The sequence below is a fragment of the Ips typographus genome, linkage group LG2 (genome assembly GCF_016097725.1).
Source record: "Ips typographus isolate SLU linkage group LG2, UJ_Ityp_2.0, whole genome shotgun sequence".
NCBI lineage: Eukaryota > Metazoa > Arthropoda > Insecta > Coleoptera > Curculionidae > Ips > Ips typographus.
Window position 1 is genome coordinate 7,446,049 of NC_138423.1, and position 11,701 is coordinate 7,457,749.

Below are 11,701 nucleotides of genomic sequence, written 5' to 3' on the forward strand. Positions count from 1 at the left end.
GCAGTATTTGATGTAAAACGTGTTTCTGAGATTTATGACAGTTATTTTGCCAATTGTCAAGTGACCATCTAGCTAAATAGTGTGTGCTACAATCACGTGAGAACTGTCACTAACGTCCAAACTGTCAAGCCATTCTCAAAAGTTGCAAAAATCAGGATTTAAAATCATTTTCTTGCAGTGTTTGATATAAAACGTGTTTCTGAGATTTATATATGACAGTTATTTTGCCAATTGTCACAATACCATCTAGCTAAATAGTGTTCTATAATTAGGTGACAACTGTCACTAACGTCAAAACTGCCAAACCATGCTCAAAAGTTGCAAAAATCAGGGTTTAGAAACGTTTTCTTGCAGTATTTGATATAAAACGAGTTTTTGAGATATATGACAGTTATTTTGCCAATTGTCACGTGACCATCTAGCTACATAGTGTTTTACAATCACGTGACAACTGTCACTAACGTCAAAACTGTCAAACCATGCTCAAAAGTTGCAAAAATCAGGGTTTAGAAACGTTTTCTTGCAATATTTGATATAAAACGTGTTTCTGAGATTTATGACAGGTATTTTGCCAATAGTCACGTGACCGTCTAACTAATTAGTGTTCTACAATCACGTAATAACTGTCACTAACGTCAAAACTGTCAAACCATGCTCAAAAGTCGCAAAAATCAGGATTTAAAAACGTTTTCTTGCAGTATTTGATATAAAACGTATTTCTAAGATTTATCACAGTTATTTTGCCAATTGTCACGTGACCGTCTAGCTAAATAGTGTTCTACAATCACGTGACAACTGTCACTAACGTCAAAACTGTCAAGCCATTGTCAAAAGTCGCAAAAATCAGGATTTAAAAACATTTTCTTGCAGTGTTTGATATAAAACGTGTTTCTGAGATTTATCACAGTTATTTTGCCAATTGTCACGTCACCGTCTAGCTAAATAGTGTTCTACAATCACGTGACAACTGTCACTAACGTCAAAACTGTCAAATAATGCTCTAAAGTGGCAAAAATCAGGGTTATTTAGATACGTTTTCCTGCAGTATTCGATATAAAGTGTGGTTTTGAGATTTATGATTTTTGACAATAGTCACGAGACTGCCTAGCTAAATTATCCTTTAAAACCACGTAATATCTGTCACTAATGTCAAAATTTAAAGAACAATTATTAATGAAAAAATAAAAAATCTGTATTTTTGAAGTACAGTTTTTATAGCAAGAATCAATGATTTAAATTTTTGACAACTACTAAAAGACACTACCGTGTTCACTACCGACTATCTACCGTTTTTTGACTGATTATTCTATCGCCATTAAATATTTTGACTTGGCAACACTGTTCTCAACTCAATTCTGACGTGCAAAATGCAAACAAACTATCATTTTTCACCCTAAAACTGTGCAATCAACAGTGATTTTGAATCACAATTTTTCGCCAAAGTCGAAGAAACATTTTGGCAACGTTGCATTATTTTCAGGCGGTACAGAGGACAGGTGAGTCCTTTTCCAGCCAAAATTTGAAATTTAACCTACAATTTTTTCAAAATTTAAAATTTCACACTTTTCCCAATTTTTTACAACTCCTGTAGCTCGGTTATCTGACGATCTACTACAAAAGGTAACTGAAGATAGAAGATAGTCACAATCCTGAGCTTTCCAAAAATATGTTATTGGAGTTCGTAGCATGAACCGTTTGACCGCTAGAGGGCGTCAAAGTTGAGAGTCTTGATTGTTGAAATTTTTTGTGAACATATTTTCCTATAACCCATCTTTTTAGAAAAATTATTGAATATATTGTTTTAAACTAAAATAACTGAATACAGGCGCCATATTAAGTTCCCAACGCACTTATGTATTTTAATTGGGTATATTTAATAGGTAGTTGTTTTTTTTTGTCATGTAACTACTCGTCCAAGCACAAATATTGTGTTAGTTGCCACAAAAAAAATCGCCACGTTTCAACTTTCCTACCTAATTACTGGTAAACGGCCAATTAACATTGAAGTTAGAGGACAAGCAATTTTGCACTATAATTGTCCAAAGTGTACGTATGCTCTCTAAAGGTGAATTTGAAACAACTTTGTAACTATTTTTTTTTAATGACGCAATTTTAGCACAACAATCAACAGGAATGTTAAATTTTGACTTTAACCTGCGATTCAGGAACTTAATTTTTCAGTTAATTAACTATTTAGTTTAAAAAAACCAGTACGGTATTATTAATTAATTAGTAAAATTGTTGTACTAATTTCTAGAGCTTGCCCCAGGTAATTTTCTCCACAAAAAATTTACGGAAAATGGTAAATTATCGAGAGTATAATATGAGAGAGAGGTTTGTATTTTTTGAATATAATATGAGAAAAAAGTGGTATTTTTGTGAAGGTTTCAAATTCAAATTGCTCACACTGATTTAAATGCTCTAAATCTGTTTTAAGTTTGTAAATGTTTTTAAAATGTATAGAAAATGACTGTTTTAAGCACATTTTTGAAATCCTCATAAAATTTCCAATGCAATAACATAAAAGAAACTAAAAGATTTGGTACAGTCAGGGAGAAAAGCGGTGTCAAACACAAACACAGTTTAAAAGGACAGTCAGAGACAAAATCGCTTGTAAAACCCACTTGGAGTAAGAAAATTACGTTTTTAAACACACTTTTCGAATCCTCATTAAATTCTCTATCCAATAACCTGAGAGGCACTACAAAATTTGGTACAGTCAGGGATAAGAGCGGTGTGAAAGTTTGAACTGACAGAAACACAGCTTGAAAGAACAGTCAGGGACAAAATCGGCTGTGAAATTTACTGGAACTGAGAAAATTTCTATTTTGAGCACATTTTTGGAAATCTTATTACTTTCTTATCCAACAACCTGAGAGGAGCTACAAAATTTGTTACAGTCAGGGAGAAAAGCGGTGTGAAAGTTTGAACTGACAGAAACACAGTTTGAAAGAACAGTTAGGGACAAAATCGTCTGTAAAATTCACTGGGATTGAGAAAATGACTGTTTTAAGCACATTTTTGGAATCCTTATTAAATTTTCTATCCAATAACCTGAGAGGCACTACAAAATTTGGTACAGTCAGGGATAAAAGCGGTGTGAAAGTTTGAACTGACAGAAATACAGTTTGAAAGAACAGGCAGGGACAAAATCGTCTGTAAAATTCACTGGGATTGAGAAAATGACTGTTTTAGGCACATTTTTGAAATCCTCATTAAAATCCTCATTCTATCCAATAACCTGAGAAACACTACAAAATTGGTTTGTATTTTTTGAATATAATATGAGAAAAAAGTGGTATTTTTGTGAAGATTTCAAATTCAAATTGCTCAAACTGTTTTAAGTTTGTAAATGTTTTTAAAATGTAATTTGAAATAGCAGCACTATACAAGGCCTCCCAATGGAAAAAATCCAGTTTAAAATATTGTAATCATATTTCCTATTATTTTTATTCAAAGAAAAGTAGCCAACTCGTTTAAATAATTAACATTTTTATTGCCACGCTTGGTGTACGTAACATGTACTTTTTACGTAAAACTACTGATAATAATAAAATTTTCCTTTTTGAACAACACGTGGCTGTCGTACACAATGAAATTTCCGTTATTATTTCCATTGCTAAAAAAAAAAAAAGTATTCAAACACGACCTTGTATAAGTGTTTTTAGAAAATGTCGTAGAAGTTGGCCTGTGCTATTACTTAGGCAATAGTAAACACATTGAAATTATTAAGAATTTAGACACGCTAGAAGTCTTTAATTGTTGTAGTTTAATATAATTATCGATATGCAAAAAGATAAAAAATAAATAAATATTAAGAATTATAACGAAAAAACAGTTGTTTTTAATTAGTAGCAACAAAACGACACTAAATACTAAATTGCTTCAAATAAAATAACTTTTTGAACAAATTTTTATTGTGCTTCCAAAACATGCTTTTTGACAAAAAAAAACAACATAAATTTGTTTTTTTTAAACATATTTTCGTCTTATCGATGTTATTTTCAATAAATCAAAATTTCTCTTTTTAAAAAATTTAAAAATCGAATAGCCTTCTCCCTTACAGCTTTATTTAACTTTAACCGTTTCCGAGATATTTGTGCTTTCTTTGGAAATTGCATAAAAATGTTGAAAATTCTGTATCTCTGCCATTTTCTCGGGTTTCAGCGACTGTGCTAAGGATAACACGGTTGAACCTTTAAAAAATGTTCAAAAAACAAAAACAAATATTAATAATAAGTAACGTAAGTAACTTTTTGTTATTTTTATGTTTAGCAAAAAAGTCCCTCCACTTGACAAACCCTGTATAATGTGGAACAAATCTATCAAGATCTTTTCAGGTACTTTTAAAATTTACATGTTTTCCTAAGCCCAGTGGTGTAGTAATACAAATTTTCCTAAAGCTACGATATGTTTGGAAGAAGAAAAATAGAAATTATACGACAAATTGGCTTGAAGTCTTCTTTTCTTCTTCTTCAGCATTTTTCTTTCCTTTTTTGGACGTAAGCCTCTCCGTGTCTTCTACTTTTGCCGGTATTGTGCTATCCGGAACCAACTTCTATCTACTTTTTCTTTGATTTCATCTATCCAGCGTCTTTGTGGCGTAAATCTACTTCTGGTGGTTTATTTCGCCAAAATACAATCCTGATGGTCAATTTTTCAGTGTTCTGGCGTGCAACATGCCCTACTTTAACTCCACCACTAATATTACGTCTGTAACCCTGGTCCTTCTTCTAATTTCTAGAGTTCACACTCTATTTCCAAGGGAAATCCCCAACATAAGACGTTCCAAAGTTCTTCTTCTTCAGCCTTCCTCCATCCGTTATTGGACACAGGCTTTCCCGTGTCTCTTCCACTTTTACTGGTCTTGTGCTATCCGAAACCAGCTGTGACCTACTTTTTCCTTGATTTCATCTATTCAGCGTCTTTGTGGCCTAAATCTACTTCCCGTTGTTTATCTCGCCAAAATACAATCCTGATGATCCATTTTTCACTGTTCTGGAGTGCAGCATGCCCTATCCAATTCCACTTCAACTCGGCCAATCGTGGCATAACGTCTGTAACCCTGGTCCTTCTTCTAATTTTCTGATTTCTCACTCTATTTCTAAAGGAAATTCCCAACGTAGCATAGCTTCTTATTCAGCCTTCTTCCATCTGTTTTTGGACACAGGCTTCCCCATGTCTCTTCCACTTTTACTGGTCTTATGCTCTCCGGAACCAGCTTCGACCTTAATATCATCTATTCGACGCCTTTGTGGTATCCTTCTAGTTTTCGTTGTTTATCTGGATCGCCAAAGTACAATCCTGATGGTCAATTTTTCATTGTTCTAGAGTGCAACATGCCCTACTTTAACTCCACCACTAATATTACGTCTGTAACCCTGGTCCTTCTTCTAATTTCTAGAGTTCTCACTCTATTTCTAAAAGAAATCCCCAACATAAGACGTTCCAAAGTTCTTCTTCATCTTCTTCAGACTTCCTCCATCCATTTTTGGACACAGTCTTCCCCGTGTCTCTTTCACTTTTACTGGTCTTTTGCTATCCGGAACCAGCTTCGACCTTAATATTATCTATCCGACGCCTTTGTGGTGTCCTAGTTTTCGTTGTTTATCTGGGTCGCCAAAGTACAACCCTGATGGTCAATTTTTTATTGTTCTGGCGTGCCACATGCCTTACTTTAACTCCACCAATGATATTACGTCTGTAACTCTGGTATTTCTTCTAATTTCTGGATTTCTCACTCAATTTTTAAGGGAAATCCCCACCATAGCACGTTCCATATTTCTTCTTCTTCTTCAGCCTTCATACATCCATTTTTGGACACAGGCTTCTCTGTGTCTCTTCCACTTTTAGTAGTCTTGTGCTACTGTGTGTTGATTTCATCTATTCAGCGTCTTTGTGGCCTAAATCTACTTCTGGTGGTTTATCTCGCCAAAATACAATCCTGATGGTCCATTTTTCACTGTCCTGGCGTGCAACATACCCTATCCAGTTCCACTTCAACTCGGCCAATCGTGGCATAACGTCTATAACCTTGGTCCTTCTTCTAATTTTCTGATTTCTCACTCTATTTCTAAAGGAAATTCCCAACATAGCATAGCTTCTTATTCAGCCTTCTTCCATCCGTTTTTGGACACAGGCTTCCCCATGTCTCTTCCACTTTTACTGGTCTTATGCTATTCGGAACCAGCTTCGACCTTAATATCATCTATTCAACGCCTTTTGGTATCTTTCTACTTTTCGTTGTTTATCTGGGTCGCCAAAGTACAACCCTGATGGTCAATTTTTCATTGTTCTAGAGTGCAACATGCCCTACTTTAACTCCACCACTAATATTACGTCTGTAACCCTGGTCCTTCTTCTAATTTCTAGATTTCTCACTCTATTTCTAAAAGAAATCCCCAACATAAGACGTTCCAAAGTTCTTCTTCTTCTTCAGCCTTTATCCATCTGTTTTTGGACACAGTCTTCCCCGTGTCTTTTTCACTTTTACTGGTCCTTTGCTATCCGGAACCAGCTTCGACCTTAATATTATCTATCCAACGCCTTTGTGGTGTCCTTCTAATTTTCGTTGTTTATCTGGGTCGCCAAAGTACAACCCTGATGGTCAATTTTTTATTGTTCTGGCGTGCCACATGTCTTACTTTAACTCCACCAATGATATTACGTCTGTAACTCTGGTATTTCTTCTAATTTCTGGATTTCTCACTCAATTTTTAAGGGAAATCCCCACCATAGCACGTTCCATATTTCTTCTTCTTCTTCAGCCTTCATACATCCATTTTTGGACACAGGCTTCTCTGTGTCTCTTCCACTTTTAGTAGTCTTGTGCTACTGTGTGTTGATTTCATCTATTCAGCGTCTTTGTGGCCTAAATCTACTTCTGGTGGTTTATCTCGCCAAAACACAACCCTGATGGTCCATTTTTCACTGTCCTGGCGTGCAACATGCCCTATCCAACTCCACTTTAACTCGACCAACCGTGGCATTATGTCTGTAACCCTGGTCCTTCTTCTAATTTTCTGATTTCTCACTCTATTTCTAAAGGAAATTCCCAACATAGCATAGCTTCTTATTCAGCCTTCTTCCATCCGTTTTTGGACACAGACTTCCCCATGTCTCTTCCACTTTTACTGGTCTTATGCTCTCCGGAACCAGCTTCGACCTTAATATCATCTATTCAACGCCTTTGTGGTATCCTTCTAGTTTTCGTTGTTTATCTGGATCGCCAAAGTACAACCCTGATGGTCAATTTTTCATTGTTCTAGCGTGCAACAGTCCTACTTTAACTCCACCACTGATATTACTTCTGTAACGCCGGCCTTTCTTCTAATTTCTGAATTCCTCACTCAATTTTTAAAGGAAATCCCCAACATACCATGTTCCATAGATTTCTGAGCCATCTTCAAGGGATCAGCATTCTGTCTAGTCAGTATTGTTTCTCCAATCCGTACGTTGTCACGTTTCGGTATTTTACCATCCTGTACATTTGTGGAACAGAGTCTACAGGATGGTACTGTTCTTAATCATGTACCGTTTTTATTTCCTCCAGGAATATTTCTAGAAGGGCCTCTGAGCCCACATTTCTTACCCGTTGACAGTCATCTTCCGCAGCAGGTATCCCAGACAAATACAACTCTGGGTAGTATGCTTCAATGGCTTCAATTTTTTTTTATGGTGTCTCGTATCACTCTGGTTCTGTGTGATCTGATCTCATATCTCTACGGCTTTCTTTACAGATTTGTTAAGTAATTTGCGCTTTTCCGTTTATTTTTCCAACTTTCGTCTTTCTTTTATCAGTTGCATGGCGGTTGTGCTAAGTTTAGAACTTCCTGGTCTTTTAGTTTTTGAACAGATCTTCTTAAATTCAAGTTTTTCTTCTTGAGATGAGAGCTTTGTTGATGGTAAATTTTGCTTCAAGTAAATAGCCCAAAATAGTGAAATAAATTAAGTTTGTAAAGATTTAATATTGACTGACACTTATGGAATTGTAAAAAAGTAGTTCAGTTAATATTCAGCAACCAGGTGAACATCATCAGCCAAAATGTTGACGTGTTGCACAGATGCCCAACCAATTACCGACCAAGATCCATTAATTGCGACGCACCGTGTCGGTTATACAGTTTGCACCGATAACATCTAAACAAAACTGGTACTAGTACTACCCATATAATAATATAAGTATGGGTTTTCTGAATTACCGACCTGCGAAGATAAAATCTCGTAGAGTATTAACAATTCAATCGACTTGCCAATAAAGGGAGACAGACAATTAATCGGGTTTATAACCGTGAATTATCATAAATATATTATTAAGCGTAATAAATTGGTACTAAAAAGGTACTCGTCTCGCGCTCACCGAACCTAATAAACGAGTCGTTCAACCTCTCAATGTTGGATTTGATGTAATTATTATGTTATTGCATTGTTAATTTTCAACTTAGAAGCCATAAGGAAGCACACTGTAATAACACCTTTTTTCTAACCTTACTTAAACGGACAGTACTACAGCTAAGTCAAATTGCAGCACTGTTGGTAGTTTGTGATTGGTTAAAAACATCTTTGACCAATCACAAATTATCACACAAGTCCACTGGGTACAGAAAGGCATTCTGAATATTTTTCGTCTCTTGCAACATTTCCGCAACAACAAACGTTTCCGAGATATACGAGTTTGTGTCCTTTTTTTGTTGAAATTCCATATTTCCTTTATTTTTGAACTTTTAGCGACTGTAATTAGCTCAAAATATTCGTCTTAAACTGCTCTTATATTTCGTGCTAACAGCAACACGATTGAGCATAATTCAGGATGTTCAAACAACAAAAACAGTTAAATTTGAGCGTAAAGAAATCCTCTATCCGTTTCCGAGATATTCGATTTTTTTTAGAAATTGCATACAAATTTTCAAAATTCCGAATCTCCGTTATTTTGGAGGTTTCAGCAACTATAAAAAGCTCATGTTTTGAACTGTCTTTTCACCTCATCCTAACCGCAATACGACTGAATATATACAGGGTGTTAACAAAAATTGAAACCACTGCTCTGTCCATTGTGACAGTATTTAGGCGTAAACCTAGTCCGATGGGTGTAAAATGTCATTCTGAACATTTTTGACTTTTTGCAAAATGTGTGTAACTCTATCCGTTTCCGAGATATTCGATTTCTTTACAAGTTTTTTTTAGAAATTGCATACAAATTTTCAAAATTCCGTATCTCCGTTACTTTGGAGGTTTCAGTAACTATAAAAAGCTCAAAATGTTTGTCTTGAACTGCCTTTTCACCTCATCCTAACCGCAATATCACTAAATATATACAGGGAGTTAAAAAAAAATTGAAACCATTGATCTGTCAATTGTGACAGTATTTAGGCGTAAACCTAGTCATTCTGAACATTTTTGACTTTTTGCCAAATTTGTGTAACTCTATCCGTTTCCGAGATATTCGATTTCTTTACAAGTTTTTTTTAGAAATTGCATACAAATTTTCAAAATTCCGTATCTCCGTTATTTTGGGGGTTTCAGTAACTATAAAAAGCTCAAAATGTTTGTCTTGAACTACCTTTTCAGCTCATCCTAACCGCAATATCATTAAATATATACAGGGTGTTAAAAAAAAATTTGAAACTACTGCTCTGTCCATTGTGACAGTATTTAGGCATAAACCTAGTCCGCTGGGTGTAAAATGTCATTCTGAACATTTGTGACTTTTTGCAATATGTGTGTAACTCTATCCATTTCCGAGATATTCGATTTCTTTACAAGTTTTTTTTTACAAATTGCATACAAATTTTCAAAATTCCGTATCTCCGTTATTTTGGGGGTTTCAGTAACTATAAAAAGCTCAAAATGTTTGTCTTGAACTACCTTTTCAGCTCATCCTAACCGCAATATCATTAAAAATATACAGAGTGTTAAAAAAAAAAATTGAAACCACTGCTCTGTCCATTGTGACAGTATTTAGGCGTAAACCTAGTCCGCTGGGTGTAGAATGTCATTCTGAACATTTTTGACTTCTTGCAAAAATTCCGTAATTCTCGTCGTTTCCGAGATATTTGATTTTTTTACTATTTTTCTTGGATCGCATAAAATTGTTTAAAATTCCGTATCTCCGGTATTTTGGAGGTTTCAGCGACCGTAAAAAACCCAAAATGTTCGTTTTCAGCTGCTTTTTCACCTCATCCTAACCGCAACACAATTGAACATACATAGGGTGTTCGAAAAACAAGAAGAAAAACAGTTTTGGGTAAAAATTTGATCGGTAAATTACTAATACCGTGTTTCTAGCAGCTTAAATTTTGACACCGCTTTTCTCCATGACTGTACCAAATTTTGTAGTGTTTTTTCAGATCATTGGTTAGGAAATTTAATGAGGATTTCAAAAATGTGCTTAAAATTGTCATTTTCTTACTCCAAGTGGGTTTTACAGGCGATTATTTCCCTGACTGTCATGAAAAACTGTGTTTCCGGCAGTTCCAATTTTGACATCACTTTTCACTCTGACTATACTAAATTTTGTACTGTTTTTTCAGGTTATTGGATAGGAAATTTAATGAGGATTTCAAAAATGTGCTTAAAATTGTCATTTTCTCACTCCAAGTGGGTTTTACAGGCGATTATTTCCTTGACTGTCATGACAAACTGTGTTTCTGGCAGTTCCAATTTTGACATCACTTTTCACTCTGACCATACTAAATTTTGTACTGTTTTTTCAGGTTATTGGATAGGAAATTTAATGAGGATTTCAAAAATGTGCTTAAAATTGTCATTTTCTCACTCCAAGTGGGTTTTACAGGCGATTATTTCCCTGACTGTCATGAAAAACTGTGTTTCTGGCAGTTCCAATTTTGACATCACTTTTCACTCTGACCATACTAAATTTTGTACTGTTTTTTCAGGTTATTGGATAGGAAATTTAATGAAGATTTCAAAAATGTGCTTAAAATTGTCATTTTCTTACTCCAAGTGGGTTTTACAGGCGATTATTTTCTTGACTGTCATGACAAACTGTGTTTCTGGCAGTTCCAATTTTGACATCACTTTTCACTCTGACTATACTAAATTTTGTACTGTTTTTTCAGGTTTGGATAGGAAATTTAATGAGGATTTCAAAAATGTGCTTAAAATTGTCATTTTCTTACTCCAAGTGGGTTTTACAGGCGATTATTTTCTTGACTGTCATGACAAACTGTGTTTCTGGCAGTTCCAATTTTGACATCACTTTTCACTCTGACTATACTAAATTTTGTACTGTTTTTTCAGGTTTGGATAGGAAATTTAATGAGGATTTCAAAAATGTGCTTAAAATTGTCATTTTCTTACTCCAAGTGGGTTTTACAGGCGATTATTTTCTTGACTGTCATGACAAACTGTGTTTCTGGCAGTTCCAATTTTGACATCACTTTTCACTCTGACTATACTAAATTTTGTACTGTTTTTTCAGGTTTGGATAGGAAATTTAATGAGGATTTCAAAAATGTGCTTAAAATTGTCATTTTCTTACTCCAAGTGGGTTTTACAGGCGATTATTTCCCTGACTGTCATGACAAACCGTGTTTCTGGCAGTTCCAATTTTGACATCACTTTTCACTCTGACTATACTAAATTTTGTACTGTTTTTTTAGGTTATTGGATAGGAAATTTAATGAGGATTTCAAAAATGTGCTTAAAATTTTCATTTTCTAACTCCAAGTGGGTTTTACAG